The 17,377-nt window shown below is 49.1% G+C and overlaps 1 protein-coding gene across 2 annotated transcripts in view; it reads left to right on the top strand.

Moving 5' to 3' along the window:
* Window positions 1–17,377, top strand: part of disp (RND transporter family member dispatched) — a 481,275-nt gene that overhangs the window by 79,010 nt on the left and 384,888 nt on the right. For both annotated transcript variants that reach the window (XM_050191005.3, XM_050191004.3), the window contains exon 2: window positions 332–420. The gene's annotated coding sequence lies outside the window, so the exon portion shown is untranslated. The remainder of the gene's footprint in view (window positions 1–331; window positions 421–17,377) is intronic.

The raw sequence follows: 17,377 nt of genomic DNA, 5'->3' as shown, positions 1-17,377 counted from the left end.
CGTTGAAGGCGGCAGCTCTCGCTATATGGGCGTATACTACGAATTGCGTTAGACTTGCGGAAGGTGTTTCGCACATTCTGGCGAAAAAAATAAAGCTCTTGTTGCGAACCGCTGTCAAGGGCTCTTCCCGGTTTAAGCTTCGTTGCTTACCTCACGAGAGCTCAGAAAAAAAAAAAAATAAATAAATAAACTGGTCGTGGCTATCGTGGGGCCATAAAGAGCAAAAAAAAAAAAATCCTCAAAGAAGCTGCGGCTTCGCTTACTTAATTAACGGTCGCGGGACGCCTTAATCTGACATTTTGCGCGTTTCTGTTTCCTGCTTTCCTAACAGGCCGGCGAGGGATAAATAACTCCCTGGTTGGTGGCTGGAGCGCTGGATTTAGCTGCCGACGCAGCACAGAAACGGTGGACAGGAACCAGGTATTTACGTACCGCATGCGGATTCCTTGGATTAGTGCTGACGGGCTCTCGATTCTGTGATCTCTCCGAGCTAATCATGGATGGATGTTCACGTACGATGCCCACGGTTTCCTTTCATTCTTTTTTTTCTCTCTCTTTCCCTTCCGATTTGGCCGTTTTATGGGGGAAAAAACGGGAAGAAACCTGTTGAGCTTGCTCTGATTACGTGTGCGAAATTAAAGGAACTCGCGGGTTTGTTTTGTCGTTGCTGCCGGTTGCTAAGCGCGTCGTTGCTATTCTGGGAGGCTTTGCGAAAGTCAGTTTGCGCTACCTTATACGCAGCGTGACGAAATCGACTGTCGCAATCCGAAACTATACTTCTCTGGCGACATGCGCTGGGTGGACGCGTACAGAGAACGGCACTTGGTGTTATCGGTATTGTTAGGCGGAACGCTCGTAGTGTTTTTTGCAACACTATTTCAGTATATAAGCACTTTTATCAAACACTTCACGTACGAATAAAAGAGACAACGCGACCAGCGAAATCGTGGGAAGGCTAATTGCTACGTTTTAATTTAAATGTTGAAGTAACAAGCTAAAAGCGAAACGAAAGTGGACGGAAAGACAAGCTTGCCGCGCAATCTCCGTCACTCGCCCGTGTGAATGCACCTTCACCCAACTTCACCGCCTGCTTTCGGTTTTCAAGATCAGTCATACGCATGTGGGCAGCGAACGACAGCTTTCTTGCATTTCTTTGTTAAATTTAACAACACGCAGGTGCAGCAAATTAGAACGATGCGAGAGGTAATCCCATAGCATTTTTTTTAGCAAGGCGCCCCACAGGAGAGCAATATTATGTTGCGCGCGAACGTGTGTGCTTATAGGGAGGGTCGAGTGGGAGGGAGAAAGAGATAGCGGGGGGTTCGATTACGTTTTTTGGCTGTAGCGTAATGAGATCAGGACGAGCTGGTTCTAGCGCAAAGCGGACTGTTTATTTATTTATTTCTTCATTTATTTATTTATTTGTTGATTTATTTATTTATTTATTTATTTATTTATTTATTTATTTATTTATTTATTTATTTATTTATTTATTGTGAGGAGCTACGGCGGAATATGCGTAGCAGAGAGGGCGCAGGAGCACGGCACTGAAAGGAGAGAGAGACCCACGTCAAGCCGCATTATTGCGATTTTTTTTTGTCTGTGCACCTGACATCGTGAAACGGTGTCAAGTAAAGAATTTAATGAAGAATTTAACGTATGGGGCAGAAACCTTTGGGTTAACAAAGGAGCTTGAGAACAAGTTAAGGACCTTGCAAAGAGTGATAGAACGAAAAAATCTTAGCCGTAACTTTAAGAGACAGGAAGACAGCCGTGTGGATCAGGGACCAAACGAGGAAAGCGGATATTCTAGTTGACATTTGGAAAAAAAAGAAAGATAGAGCTCGGGAGGCCGTGTAATGCGTAGGATAGATAACAGGTGGACCATTAGATCACGAGGGTTACAATGTGGGTTTGTTGGTAATGCATATTCAAGGGGTGTACCGTAGCGCGATTAAAAGACGGAACAAAAGAAAACACACAGGGACACATACAGCGCTGTGTGTGTCCCTGTGTGTCTTCTTTTGTCCCGTCTTTTAGTCGTGCCACCGTACACCCCTTGAAGGTCCATTAGAGTTACAGAATCGGTGCCAGTGGCAGGGAAGCGCAGTCGAGGACGGCAGGGAACTAGGTGAGATGATCAAATTTCGAAATTTGCTAGCCCAAGTTGGAATCAGCTAACGCAAGACGCGGATGATTGGAGACCGTAGAGAAACCTGCAGCGGGCGCAAAGGTTAGGCTAGTGATGATGATCAGAATTGATAGAACAAAAAAATGAATTGAAGGCACGTGTATTCCCTTCTCTATAGCTTTCGCGGCGCGGTGTGCCTGAGATGAACCTAATAAGTATGTGTGCCGCTGGAGCAATGATTGTTTTCTTTCTTGCCGTCATGTGAACACCCTAATTTGGTCTCGGTAAATCTGTGCAGCAGGATGGAAGCTGGAAGGCGCGTGCTCAGGCGCTGCAGCCCACTTGTATACATTATCAACGAGTGTGCTGCCAGTGCCTGCACGATGCTTCTAGCGAGAGTCATCCGCTTAACACCGAATAGTGTTGACTGTTATCCTGTGCTGTAAACAACCGTGATTACGTGCATTTTCTCTGTTTTTCCTTATTATGAGCTAGCTTAAAGAAAGGCTATAGGATACATACCGGGTGTTCCTACGAAAATTTAAGGTAACATTTAAAAGTAGCCGTTTTGAATTAAAAGAACGGTTCCTTCGCAGACGTGCCGCCAGTGACGGCAACCACGGTGTCAGGCGTGATACGGGTTAGTTAGTGGCTAATTAACAAAAATAGATTATTTATCTTTTAAGCCTTTAGATTTAGCGTCTTCATCCTAACTGGGAAGTCGAAGCGAGCTCTCCGTACAAGTCATATATGAACTTATGGATCTGGAAAAATGCGAACAACCGCGGAACTGTCGCGCGACGAATTTCAGCGATCAGTCGGCGCGAAACCGAAACTGAGCTTGCGCAGATTAGTTTTGTGTCTTCTTTCTTATTTTTTCGCCTCAGTGCTCCCTTCAGTTGATAGTCGGCGTTCGTGTTGTCCGCTTCTCGACTCTTGTGTCCTGTCTGCACGCCTCACCTCATTTTTTTGCATAATGAATCCTTACCAACTAGCTCATCTTTCTGTCGTTCGAAACTGGGAAGCTGCGGCGAGCGCAAAGCCAGGCAACGTTGTGCTTACGTCACCGAGCAGTGAGCAGTCTGCAGCGCGCTGGCTGCCCGCTGCCGCGGCGAGCTCTCAGTTCTCAGGGAACTGCTCCGAAACACATCACTTATAGGCGAGGTGCATGTTTGTAAACACAAGCGTGGTATACTGGCAAAGAGAGCGGGCGTTTATCTGTTGACGCTTCCCTTGTTCATGGTTCACCGCTCTGAATAACCAGAAAGCTTGATTGCATCTATGAACCTCGGCGAGGAAATTCGTACCGACAGAGCTCGTTTTTTTTTCATTATCATTCTTAATTTGGACCACCCGGGGGGTTTTTAACAGAAATTCAGGTCTTGCAAGTGTGCGGTTGCTGCATACTAACAGCAGTTTGTCGTTTGCGTTTCCTCTTTTCCTTATTTCATGACCGTTTTTTGTATATCAAATATAATGAATGTGTGCCAGGAATACGAGGTAAGTGTATAACAAGAAAATAACTGATATTTTATCTATCGGTTTAGAATACTACGAAAAAGAAAGAGAGAGAAAGAGAGAGAGAGAGAAAATGAATGTGGTAACGCGAATTATGAAGGACGTGGCAAAGATATCATAAGTACTGTTCTTCAGTTCAACTCACCGTGGCCTACGGCTTCTTCCTCGCCATATCTGTGCATGCTATGAAACAAAGATGGAATGAACAAATCAAGGACGTTCGCCCAACCTTTCACGTGCCTTATCGTTGCCTCCACTTCGTTATTCTGGAGAGGAAACGTTGCGGGCGCAGATGTCTGTATAGTACCGTGCAGTGTCGCGCGCACCTCTGTGCCGGGTGAGGCAGGTTTTTGAGAACAAAGTTGCGCCCACACGTAAATAGACACAGATGCTGGATACAGATAAGTTATCAATGTTTAACGTTGTGTACAGGTGCCCATGCATGCGATGAATGTCATCATTCAATGAAACCGCTGAGAGCAGCAATCACAGACTCCACACGCTGCCGAAGCCGACCGCAGGCTGTGATGAGGCGTGTCTTCGGAGCATTCGCCATTGCATCAAGAATAGCTCCCCTGAGAGCCTCAATGGTGTTGTGTGGGTGCCTATTGAACTCCCTCTCAGCTACGCCCCATATGTAGTAGCCCGTTGGGTTGAGATCTGGGGAGCTGGGAGGCCACGTGTTTGGAGTAACGTGATCGCGGAGGTTTTCTGTTATCCACTCATGCGTGGTATGGGCTGTGCGGCATTGCTGGAAAACATACGGCCTCTCACGTGCTACAGCAGCAATCCAGGGCTTCACAACCGTCTTCAATACCGCAGTGTAAGCAACAGCGTGAACTCTGGTACCTTGGAGAAAAAAAAAAGTGGAGGCATCACGTGTCCTTCACTGCTCACTACACACAGGACTATCACTGATGCTGAAAATTTTGTGCGGATGGCAGCTGGAAGATCCTCAGGACTTTTGCGCAGCCACCGATTATTTTTACGGTTCAGCTTCTGGTCCTATACGAAATTTTTTTCATCGGATAAAAACCACAACATTCCACGCTCTTCTGGGTATTTCAGTTTGGTCAGGAGGCGCTTAGCTCTGGTCAGGGGGTTCTTGGTTTTCTCAGACAGGAACTGTCCTCTCCGCATAGGATAACGCTTGTAGCGAAGGTCCTCATGCACCACACGTCTGACAGCGGCCTCGTCAACCTCCACCTCGTTGGTGAGGGATGTTATCGACTTGCCAGGGTCTTCATCGATGATACCTTGGACGCGACTAATGAGTTCTGGTGTTCTAAGAGTGGCAGAACGCTGACAATGTCGCCTCCTTTGTGAAACAACGTCCACATCATCCTTGACAGCCTCCAGCTCTTTTCGAACTTTGAACACGAATGATCGGGCAACCTTCAAGAATGTTGCGATCTCTGAATCGGGGTGTCCTGCAGCCAAGGACACGATAACTGCATGCCTCTTCATTTTTTGAGTCAGCTGAAGTTCTGCCATGGTTACCTGCAGCAAACAAGTATTTGCAGCTATTATGTACCTAGTGGATGGGGGTCACGAAATGTGTGTTCTCAAATACCTGCCGCACCCTGTATAGTGCCGTCCTCGTGTTTATTTTTTTTTTTTATTGACCTGGTACTCTAGCATCCCCTGTACTGCACGCATTTACTGGAGTCCAAGCCTCTAGTGGATATCGAGAAAAAAAAAGGCTGCAGGGGACGTGGAGCGTTTCCGCGGGTGTATATATATATATATATATATATATATATATATATATATATATACACACACACACGCGGTCGGGGGTATGCGGGGAGCAATTTATGGCTAGGCGTGGATCGAGGGCCTGCGGGGTTGCGCATGTGTTACAAGCCCGATGTTGTCGAAGACCGCGGGTTTTCGAGCGTCGGCTCCTCCTCGTATTACGTCTGGTGGATCGAGCACTAAGCGTTCGCCGATATTTCGTTTGATGGAGGAAAACAACGCGCACCGCCCCTCGGTCTCCTGCCGGGGCATAGAAGTTGTTGTTTACTCGCTGGAACGAGAAGCTTGTCTGCTGAGCGTTCGCTGGTGTCCGGTATATCTGCGATGTCTATAGCTCTCCAGCGTTGTCGTTCCTGTGGCAGAATTTTAAATGGTGGCGGTTTAATGTCCCGAACGTTCACTGAGGACTATAAAGGGCGCCGTAGTAGGGAGATGTCGATTAACTCTTTCCCCCTGTGATTTAGCAACACGGAAAACTGGGCGAGTCGGTATATATAGTTGCGCATTTTGAACCGTTACCTAAAAAGACGGAGCACACGCGAAGAAGACACGCGATCGCTACACTTGCGACTAGTTATTTGTTGGGAAATTGAGCTAACATAAAGAAAATCCTGGCTCTCGCGTAATCGAGAGTAGACGTAAACATGAAATGGCTACCGGCAAAGCCGTTTGGTTGGAGATGATACTAGCCACATTCTTAAACATTCTTGAAATGGGGAAAGTGCATGCTCACAACGGCACGCCGCACCCCGTCATACTCTGTACTGGTCCATATGGATGCAGTAGTTTCCCGTCGCAGACAGAACCTCATTGCAAGTCTCGTCTCAGTCAAACAACCATTCGCGGCGCGCCAGACGCGCTGCGGAACTCACGGACCGCTGGCGTTGAAAAGAGCACTGAACGCCAAAAAACGACAATCAAGTGTGTAGTGCACCGTATCTGCCGTTTGAACGTCGCTATTGGAAATGAGAAACAAAACTTCAGCGCGCTTAGAAGTTACAGCTTGAGTCATATTGTGAACAAACATTAGGAAGTGTAAGTTGTTTGGGAAGTAACTAGCGTATGCAATGCGGTCTCGTCTGGTTGCCCGAATGATCTCGTTTTGTTCTCGCAATTTCCCCGGACGCTCTCGTTTGGGTGCCCGGATAACGGCTCTGGCTTTTGGCTCAAGGTCACTCGAAGGTCGCGGACAACGGGAACTAAAAGTATTTCATGCTTGAAACCAAAAGCGTATGCGCACGCGCAGTACAACCTAAAAGAAGTTGTCACGTTATTTAAACAAACAAAAAGAGCGTCCACACTAGTCCGAGCGGCGTCATTCGCGACGGAGGTATCCGAAATTTCAGCCGGGTTTAGGCAACGCCTCCTGCTTAGCGCAAAGCCTGTGCACTTCGTTCCGTGACGTCATGCTACGTTGCCCGACTGCCATAGAATCTAGCGGGGTTGCTCTCGAGTATAGTCGCGGTGATTTTGGCGTCACCGCTTTCGTCACACTGGGTTTGGCGTTGAAAATTTCGGTCTAGGTAGCGTGACGGAGAGCTGAGTCACGCACGCCTCTTGTGTTTCGCCGATAAAATATGCCTCTGCTAGCTCCCTTGCTCGAACGTCGCGATGACGATGCGTCACCGTGATTTCATTAGACAGCGGCTAGCATCCACCCTGCCCCCCTATGATGGACAAGTTGGGAACACGGAGGTTCCACTAAGTGGAGCATATTTGCAAAGACGTTCCACCGATTTTGTGGAACCGATCTGCAACGAAATCAAGACTGTATGTTGCAGCCGGCCAAACGCGACGTCGACGCAGCCGTGTTTTGAGCGTCACCTGTTTTGCGAAGCATGCAACAAATGAGGCACTGATTCACCATCCACGGACGCTCGGCGCTTGCGTTGTGCCGCCGATCGAGCACGTGGTCGCGGGAGCGAATACGGGCTGCGTGTATATACATATATATATATATATATATATATATATATATATATATATATATATATATATATATATATATATATATATATATATATATATATATAGCGGGCTCATCCCTCAGGCAACGCAATGGTAATGCATAACCTCGTGTGCCACGATTTGAGTTCAGTGTAAAGAACCGTGGTAATCGAAAGTAATTCAGAGCGCCATTCTGTGATGCAGTGTTCCTCGCACGCATGCCCGCCGCGTTGCCTTAGCGGCTGTGGCGTTGTGCTGCGAAGCACGAGGTCCCGAGTTCGACTCCGCGAGCCGCTGTGGCCGCGTTTGTGAAATGCTAAAACGCTCGTGTATATATTAATAAATCCCATTTGGTCTAAATTAATCCGGAGTCCCTCACTAAGGCGTGCCTCATAATGTGAGTGTGTTGTAAGAGTTGAGGACGTCGGGATGAAAAGCTTGGAGGTTTATTTACATTATTTACAGTGAGACGACCAAGAAATTAACAGTCATACAGTCATTACGGGCCGGCAGCAACTCGGACGCTGCGGCCCGTGGCAAGAAGCTCGTAAGAGATGGATGAAGGAATGCTCCCTTGCTGCTTCCGGTCTCTGGCTTTTAAACCCTTCGGTGTCTCGAAGTCACGTCACGTTCGGCCAATCGGCGAGCCCGCTCAAGTGGCGTCATTTTTGGCCAATGGTAGGCGCCCGTGCGATTGTGTCACACCCGGCGCACAGGGTAGCTCCTTGGGCCCCAATTGTCCGAGGGCTTACTTCTCTCTGCGGTATTGCCTTCCCGGTCTGCAACTGCCTTCACAAAGGCGGATGGGGGGATTGCTGCCAGGGCTTCACGGTGCATTACAGCCGTCTTGCCTCGGGACCCACGTTACCTGGAGCAGTGCCAGGCTCTCGCTACACTTCCGGGAAGAGTCAAGCAGTGAATAGCTCCACCTGCGGCGCACGAGGTGGGGGACGCCAACTCGTTTGCACGTGTCGCGCCTCGGGAACGGGGTAGATCTGCTTCTGCATTCCTTACTTAGGTGTGGCGCGATTCGATGTGGTCTGGTGAACTCGAAGGAGGCTAAGGAAAAGGTCCCGTATCTAACATGGCCCATGACGTCACCAGATTCATCGACGCTAAGGACGTTGTTGAAAGTAGTGTTAGGAACGGCCTTAAGAGTTGCCGACATATAAAGTTTTCCGAGCCAGCTGCAGCAGCAGGGTTGGCGTTTTCTTACAACCGACCGTCAGTCTCCAGCCGAACGGCGCCACTAGGTCTACTGTGGAGACTTGCTTTGAAAGCACGACAAGGCGTCATTCCGCAGCCTCTTGGCGTCACGATGTCTGCTGCGGCGACTGACTGTGTGAGGAGGACAATACGCCGAGTCAGCAATTCTTCGTCGCCGGAATGCCGGGATGAGGTCGGCGAACCAGGCTTTGTTAGTGAACTCGCCATCACCGACCTAGTCTGTCGGGAGCGGGGGAGTTCCTAAGGCACCGTCCCACGTGCCTTTCAAGGCGCATGACCCAGTTCTGCGAAGACCGTCTCGCCTCGGTGGGGGCAGTGAAACCTGTGCGGAAGTGTGTATAAGCCCTCCCCCTCAAAAGCGGCTCGGCTACGATGACTCAGGTCGAACTCAAGATCGGCGCGTTTTCAAGGGCAACGGCAGGGAGACCAATCGTCGTGCAGAAAAACTGGGGCAAAACTGGTTGCCGCGGGGGAACGCGCAAGGGGCGAGGACGAGGCGAGGAGTTAGCGCGGCGGCAGCAGAGTTCAAAGAGTGTCGCTACTTTCAAATTATCAAGGGACTTTAGACGGCGTGATACTCTTGCGCCACTTCGTAGCGGTTGTCGCCGCAGAGCCCGTCTTGTGCGTCACTCCGCTTTTCTTCTCGCGCTTTCGCCATACCCTCCTCCTCCGCTTTCCGCCTCATGGTTCCGCTGCGCCCTTCTCCGCTTTCCTCCTCACGTTGCCATCACTGTCGCTGTCTTTCATCCCCTGTGCGACACCGTGACTGAACTCTTGCACCCCTCGGGCTGCCCTTCACGACACAGGACACTTCTACGTGCGCTCCTGACATTCGCCGAGGCTGTCGGCCTCGCCGACCGCCTTTAGCTCCATCCCATTTCCGCGGCGTGCTGCTGTTTCTGGTGCTCTTTCTCTCCCCCTACTTTCATTCCCTACCCCCTGTGCAGCGCGGTTGAGGTGCCCTCTGCTGAGAGACAGTTACTGCGCTGCACTTTACCCCAACCTTTCCTTCCCATCATCAAGAATCTCCTTCTCTCTCCCCTCTGCGCTCCGCGTTCGCTCTTTCATCTGTCGCTGTGCTCGTGCGCTCGGTTACTCCGGGGGAGGACGCCCAGGGAGACTGACGCTAAACGCAGGAACGGGCGCCTAAGAGCTCCACTGCAGAATGAGCGAGGGAAAGAAGACGGTTCAAGATACAATTATAAGACCTATGCTGTTTGGTCGTCAGAGGTTTGACGACAGAACGTCGTCGGTCTTATAATTACATCTTGCACCGTGTATTTTTCAATCTTGTTTTTTTTAAAGCGCAGCTATGACCCGTTCGTGCGGCGAGCGTTGGCGGCGGCGGCGTAACAGAGCGAACGCGTACAGCAGCGAAAAATGAAAGAGCGACATCGGCGCCGAGGATGAAAGACGCGAGCCGCGAACGGCGGAGACCACTGAGAGCGGCCGCTGCAGTGAACTGCGCGCGAAAAACTGGTTTCATGCGGACCTGACCTACCGCTCGATGCGTATTCGTATCTGATCTCAGCCGGACCGCTCGGTTCGTGCCATCGTCTGCTCGCGTCAGCTCTCGCTCGCGCTTGTTTGATTTACTTGATTTGGTCTCATTCTCGCTTGTTTCGATTGTCATGGTTTTTCGACTGTTTTGTCATCTGACTGTATGCGCGACGCGAATTGTGCAGCGCTTTCTGGAAGCCAAGCGGCATCGGCGATTACACTGGAACCTTCGACGAGTCACGTATAGAAGCAGACGCGCTTGACCCGTGAATCGGATTTTCGACGATTGCTGACTTTGCTACATGTCTTTTTCAAATTCTATGCGTCAGTATGTTGGGAAATGAAAACCCGTATAGAGCTGCGCTTGAATTTTGCATTAGGGAGTATCGTAATCGTCGGTGACTTTTTCTATCAGCTATGGCTATAGTTAGCTGGGGCAGCTTGTATAGCAAAACCCATGCGTAGACTCCAGCTTGTCCAAGAAAACGTTCTTCTGGAAACAAGACTGCACTTTGTCGCCGACATTGGTGCCCTCGCGTGCATAGAGGCCTGAAGCCGACATTCATCGAAGCTCTCGCATTAAAAAGAAATACAGCGACAACGATGTCCGAGCTCTAATTTGCAGTGCCAGGAGTACTGACCCGTGTCTTCTCTGCTGTTCGGTCGTCTGCTAGGCTGCTTCACTTGTTTACGCTGCCGGTTCGTTGCCGAGTTCGTTCAGGCGACAAAAAGGCGGTTGCTGGGAGACGCGCCACCGCCATGGTAGATTGCGCTCGGCGGTAGCTAGCCGTTCTTTCGTTATACGCGGGTTTGTTGCCAACGGCGCGGTGACACTGGATACGGATCTTAGGCTCTCGGGTACGGTCGCGCTCTCGCGTGCAATGCAGTTGATTGGCGAGACGCTTGACACAGCAGAAAAAAATAAGGATACTGTTCTCGTTAATTGAGACTCTGGTTCCTTGGGTAACGGCTCCACCTTCCTTTGCAGACAACAAACGTTTCTTTTTTATTTCCTTCGTTGGAAGGTTTGCTTTCTTCTTCGTCTTTTTTTTCTCTTGAGGCTGTTCACGTGACTGGCGCATCCTTTCATGGCATCCATAGCGTTCCCCTGCGAAAATTGCCAGAGGAACTCCTGCGCTACAATCGTTCGTGATCATGAGAATGGGTGGTTACATTACATGGATTTTGCTAATCTTCTTGCCCGAGAATTTCAGACGTTTCTTATGGCGTCATTGGCCGCCCTTTATATTTTTTTCCCCAAAATTCCTAAGCAATCGTATTTTTTTGTCAACTCACGACGACTCAGCAAGCTTCTGTACGCACGTATGATTAATCATACCGAATGATTGCACTAATAACTTAATACTTCGTCGAACGTGGTCAATTCGCAAAGCGGCAAAGTCGTTTGAAGCCGAAATGACGAAGTTCAAACATATTCACGTCATTAAAAAAACAAAAAAAAAAGAAAAAGAAACTTGCAAGTTTGAGCTGATCGTCGGTACGTATGTTATAGGTAAATTACGTAACAGCGTTACACATTTTAGCTATAACGTGTGTGTTACAGGAACAGCGCTTCTTCCGTTAATTTCTTTCATTCTGACTCACGCGTCGTTGTTCTATTATAACATACAGTACCTGTTGTTTCCATACTGGCATTGAACCGCCGTACTTCCGGCTCCCGTAGTGACTAGAGCCGCACTTACTTCTGGCTATTTCTGTAGGAAACTGTGTAGGGCCTCCGATAATGAGAAGCGGGAGTGCGCCACCTCATCTTGGAAACTATATAGTCGCTATCCCCTCCGCTCGTGCCTCCGACTCAAAGGCATCCGGCGTACGGTGTAGCGTGACCTCCGTGATCGGTGGTGCAACAACGTCCGCGTTTTGCTTGCGGTTGAATCGAAGCGCGGTGGAATTGTACGGCCCCCTTCAGTTGCCATTTTCCTTGAATTCTACAATTACGCTGTACGAGTGTAATTGGACTTGTCGTGCCACTGTTCCACCGGTGACGACGACGATGAAGTAAGCCTTGCACGCGTTGGAGAATTGGAACTTCTATATTCATTAGCCTTATCCGTTCGAGTCATTAGTCCATCCCCTATAGTGCGTGTATGAGCCGTGAGTTCAGAGGACTGCAACGACGGCACCCGAGATACAGTCGCTGTCGTAGCGGTCCCTCAACCGTGTCACTAGAGAGCTTTAGATTAGGGGACGCAAGCGGCCTGCGTGCGCAAGAACTGGGGGGCCTCGGTACTGCGCATGCGCAGACCCCTACGTCTCGGTCTGCGCGTGCGCAGTACCTCCGCCCCTAGTTCTTGCGTACGCAGGCCCCTTGCGTCCCCTAATCTAAAACTCCCCACTCTATCGCGCCCATCACGTCCGTGGCCGGGCCGGCTCGCATAACAAACGTGGCAGCTGATCGCTACCCGACCGCCGCCAATTGATCTCTTCGCGTACATCCGACGTTGCGAGTTCGCAATAATTCCTCATTCGCGAGTGCGCTTCTCTGCACTGCATATTTACCCACCTTACGGCGGCATTGCTCATCGTTCAAATGTAGACGAAGCGCTAGCTGCACAGCCCGAAAAAAAAAACGAAGGAAACAGAGAATTTATAATAATTGATATTTAAATATAGGTAGTACCGACCACTAAGCTAACATGAAGTAAGGACTTAATATGTTTTCATTGCGGACAATGTCTACTGCCCCCTAGTGAGTATATACGCGCCATATGTTGCAGGCAACAACAATAACGACAACGCTCGGTCTTGTCTCGTGCGCATGGTTTCATCTCGACGGCAGCATCTGATACAAGCAAACTATGCTTGTGCGCGCTGTTTGCGCAAAGATGTCTGCGCGGCCATTAGTTGGGCAAACTAACTGCCTCGCAGGAAAGCAAGCGTTACAGTTACCAAAAGCATCATGTACAAGCTCCGTCCACATAACCGCTGTACCTTTCCTTTGTGCCTCCTCGCTGCGACACACACGTTCCCGCTAGCGTGGATGACGTAACGAAGTTCGTCTCCGCCGTGACGCTTCCACACAAGTTGTCCTTGGTCTGGACAGCGGTGTATTCATCACGCACAGTCTTAGACTGCCTTCGAGTGTAGATTGATTCATTGTTGTCTGTTCAAAGGCCGTCGCGAATATCCTTTCGCGGAAACGAAGGAACAGAGAAGTTTGGGTTCGTGGCTCGGACACATCGAGGTGTAGTGTCGGCGAAGCTCTCGAAGCAACTGGAACCCATTTACTCTTTAACTCCTAACTCGATCGGCGTCAGCATGTCGTTACTGAAAACGCAGTCTGATTGATGCACTTTGTCCTTCTGCCGCCGAATGGCTAGCTGCTACAGCAATTCTGTTGCCACTCCCTTCGTGACCTATATACGTCTATACAGTAGTTGGAAAAATTTACTGCCGCTCTGAGCGAGTGTACGTCGGTGGAGTGAACGTCATTTTGACGGTGCGCTGGTACACATGAATGGCGTACTAGAATATTTTTAGTACGATGTACGTGCGCTGGAAGAAAACGTATCACTTGAAATTGGTGACCCCGTCGATGGCAAACCAGCAGGCACATTATGCAGTTGTTATTTCTGGCCGTGTTTTCAAAATAGTGCTGCACTATAGTTATCAACAGCTATTAGCATGAATTTTAGTGTAAATAAAGCAATCCGTTACATCTGCGTTAACGGGATCAATTACGAAGAGCCAGGACAAGGCCGCATTGCATCCAAGGCTAGCAAAGGAAGAATAACGGTTTCCATCGCCGATCGCACGGGGACGCTTATATAACGTTTCAAATTACAAAAACAAAGTGATTTCCCAATTAGTTTTGATTTCGCACTTCGTATGTTTAATTTATTTTTGAATCAGTGCTATCGCGGGTACGTACACCGACGACGCGAAGTAAATTCCTGGTTGGGGACAGTGCAAGTAGCCTGATTCCCCGCTCTTCTAAAAATAGTTTCGATGAACGCACTTGCTAGCGAGCGTGTACCCCATGCCCAAATTTAATTTGGCCAATGTCCAAATTTCAAGGTGGCTCATGTTTAAATTTAAGTCCTCCCCCAAATTTAAGTTGGGCCACCCCACATTTCAATTTAGCCCACCTCCAAATTTCAGTTGGCCTACCACCAAACTTGAAGTTGACCCAACTTCTCAATTCAAGTTAATCCAACCCCAAACTTCAGCTGGCCCACCTCTAATATAAGCTTCCCCGTGCACTTTCTAAAGAACCCTATTTATCCCTATGGGTATTCTCTTTGTATATTTCGTAGTTTAAATTGTTCTTATCGCCTATAAAGCTACCATTCTACCAATATAACGATTAAACGTCTTAGCTTTGCAAACTAGGCATTCTTGTGCAGATACAAGACATTACATTTCTCGCGTGACGAGGCTGGGGCACTCGCCAAAGAACACTAGCGCATTACAGCTGCATAACTAATTTCAGGCTTGTTGCTGCAGTAATACGCGCTGCAACGCGGCATAGCGCTAGCACAACCCCGCAGGAAACACCGCGTGCAATGTTCGCTGCGCCGAGCCAGCTAAGCTTAGGAGAAAAATGGCGCCAACTGAAAAGAAAAACGCAAGCAAAATGCAAGATCTTCGCGTTTCCAAGGGCAACGGCGAGGATACCTGTCGTTGTACAGGAAAACGGGCGCAAAACCGGTTCCCACGCAGGGGACGCGCAAGAGGCGAGGAGGTCGCGCGGCGGCGGCAGAGTTCAAAGAGTGGCGGTACTTTCAAATTATCAAGGGACTCTAGGGTGTACGAGCTGCGAGCTCTCCAGCCGGCGCACATTTCATGTTCCGAACACCCTACATTGCCAATGAGCCGCCCATGATCCTGTAATTGTACGTTTTTTTTTTTCGTTTTAAAGCGAATAGCCTTCTTTGGCTCTCGGCCTTTTTTGTGGTGGTCGGTAGTTTGTGATCGGTGGTTGGTGGTAAAATAGTCGGTGGTTGATGGTTAAGTGGTCGGTCGATTCTAGTCGGTGGTTTGTGGTTTTTGGTTTGAGGTTGGTGGTTTCTGCTTAAGTGGTCGGTGGTTTGTAGTCGGTGATTTGTAGTCGGTGGTTTGTGATCGGTGGCTGGTGGTCGGGGGTTTTTGGTTGGTGGTCGGTGGTTTGAGGTTGGTGGTTTCTGATCGGTGATTAGTGGTCGGTGGCTTGTGGTCGGTAGCTAGTGGTCGGTTGTTGGTGGTTTGTGGTCGGTGGTTTTTGGTTTGGTTGGTGGTTTGTAGTTGGTGATTTGTGGTTGGTAGTTGTGGTCCGTGGTTGGCGGTTAGGTGGTCGGTGGTTAAGTGTTCGGTGATTTGTGTTTGGTGGTTTCTGGTCGGTGGTTAAGTGGTCGGTGGCTGAGTGGTCGGCGGCTGAGTGGTCGGTGGTTTGTGGTTTTTGGTTGTTGGTCGGTGGTCGGTAGTTTGGGGTTGTGGTTGCTCCGAGTGACAACTGTTATAGTTCATTGAGACGCTCGTTCTGCCGCGCGACAACTTTGGGGCGTCTGACGATTTACATGCTGTAGTGGGCCGCTCGGTCTATATACTACCGCTACTGACGTGCAAGTTAAGGGCTCCATTCTCTACACAATTGCGCAGTAAAACAACAAACGCTGCCTAAATATCCTAGCTGTAACAAATATACGCCTCTAAGCGCGTCATTCACATAATAAAGCGAATAGCTTTGTACAGGCGTTCGGCTAAATCTGATAGACAATCTTCGGCGATGGATCCTCTGCACGTTCTGTTTTTTGTATCGCCTATAGACAGGAACGGCCCATCCCACCACGTCGCTTCAATCACCTACTCATCAACGTACACGGAGACATTTATTAATAGCTGTTTACAATAAAAAAGTTGTGACATTTTAAAAATGGTACTCCTGTTAGTCGCAGCCTTTATGTAATAACCCCAGATGGTATTTAAGCAGAATATAGTCAAGGCATACAACTCTCTTGAATTCTCCGTGAAGTTTACGAATTCGGGCCAGTTCTGCGATTTTACGATTATTTCGTCAAGTTTTACAAAGATAAGTTACGTTCGCGAAAATGCTTAATTCGCTCGTTTATGTACGGCACTGCCATTGAAAATCTTCTCTCTGGTTGCGAAAGAGTGCCACGAGGGTACCGACTTCGAGGAAACGTGTTTGTGAAGCAGGCGAAATCAGCAACAGTAGAGTCACTCAAAAAAGTCAGTGTCGTGTAAAAACAGTGTTGCTTGTCAGTTAGTGCTGTTTCAAGTTTCTTGCTACTTTTGTGTTGCGTCTGAATGACGCATTGCTGATGAAGTGCGTATGTATCTCGGACGAGGTGCGTGTTCAAGGCAAAATAAATAGAGAAAATGTCTGCTACTGCCCCCTTCCCTTTGCCGGGGTTGTATACGCAGGCTTTTTTTACCAATTCTAAGTTCGCAAGGTTGTCAAGGCGATGAAGCTGCGGTGGCGATCAACACTTCGAAGCATGATCAGATATGAGCAGTGCATTTGAGGACACAAGACGAAGCAAACGCTCATCGCTTTGTGCGTGTATCGGTCTTACGTGTTGCTGCCGCAGCGCTGTTGTCATTCCAACGCGGATCAAAGATAGAGTGAAACGAAGGAAAGACAAATGTTATGCAAGGCCGTAAGACAAATGTTAAGCAAGGCCGTGCCCGGTTGTATACCCTGCACATTGGCAAGGGGAAAAGTGGATGAGATAACGTAAATGCAGGTAGCGAAGAGGCAATCAGTACATACTGTTACAATCGGCCAGCGAGGGCAGTGACCTTCTAGCCTCTCGTGCCCCACTGCGACGAATCGCTTCGTGAAACTAACAATGCGTCCTCCTCGGACAGGCTTGCGGTGCCAGCAAGGCGAGACACGCCTGGCGCATCGAATGTTGTTTATTGGTTCACTGTCGCCGTCACGGACCAATGGGAGAAATAAACTCCCGGAAAAGGGCGCTCTACGGCGTTTCCTCACGGACTCCGGTAACCGCCACGGTCGTTTGACAGAGGCTCCAGCTAACAGCTGTGTCATCGCAGGAACCAAGACGCGACATCTTGAGTCAAGCGTGGTAATCCGTCTAGAAGCTCCCCTCCTTTCTGTGTGTTCATTGAACAGAGGTGCGGGAGGGATTGTGTGAACACTCGCCCTCAACACGGCTCCTTCGACGATTTTGGACGTTCCGACTGGACGAGTGTGGGGCGGCAGTTGTCCCTGGCCTAGGGATCTAGGGAGGACAGAGGGGTCTTAAGCAGAATTTTTTCGTCTCCTCAGGGTACTTCAATTCAGCCATGTTGGACTGATGAGACGTAACG

Source organism: Dermacentor andersoni, chromosome 10 (genome assembly GCF_023375885.2).
Source record: "Dermacentor andersoni chromosome 10, qqDerAnde1_hic_scaffold, whole genome shotgun sequence".
Classification (NCBI taxonomy): Eukaryota; Metazoa; Arthropoda; class Arachnida; order Ixodida; family Ixodidae; genus Dermacentor; species Dermacentor andersoni.
Note: the sequence above shows the minus strand (reverse complement) of the source record. Positions and strands in the feature narration are given on the sequence as shown.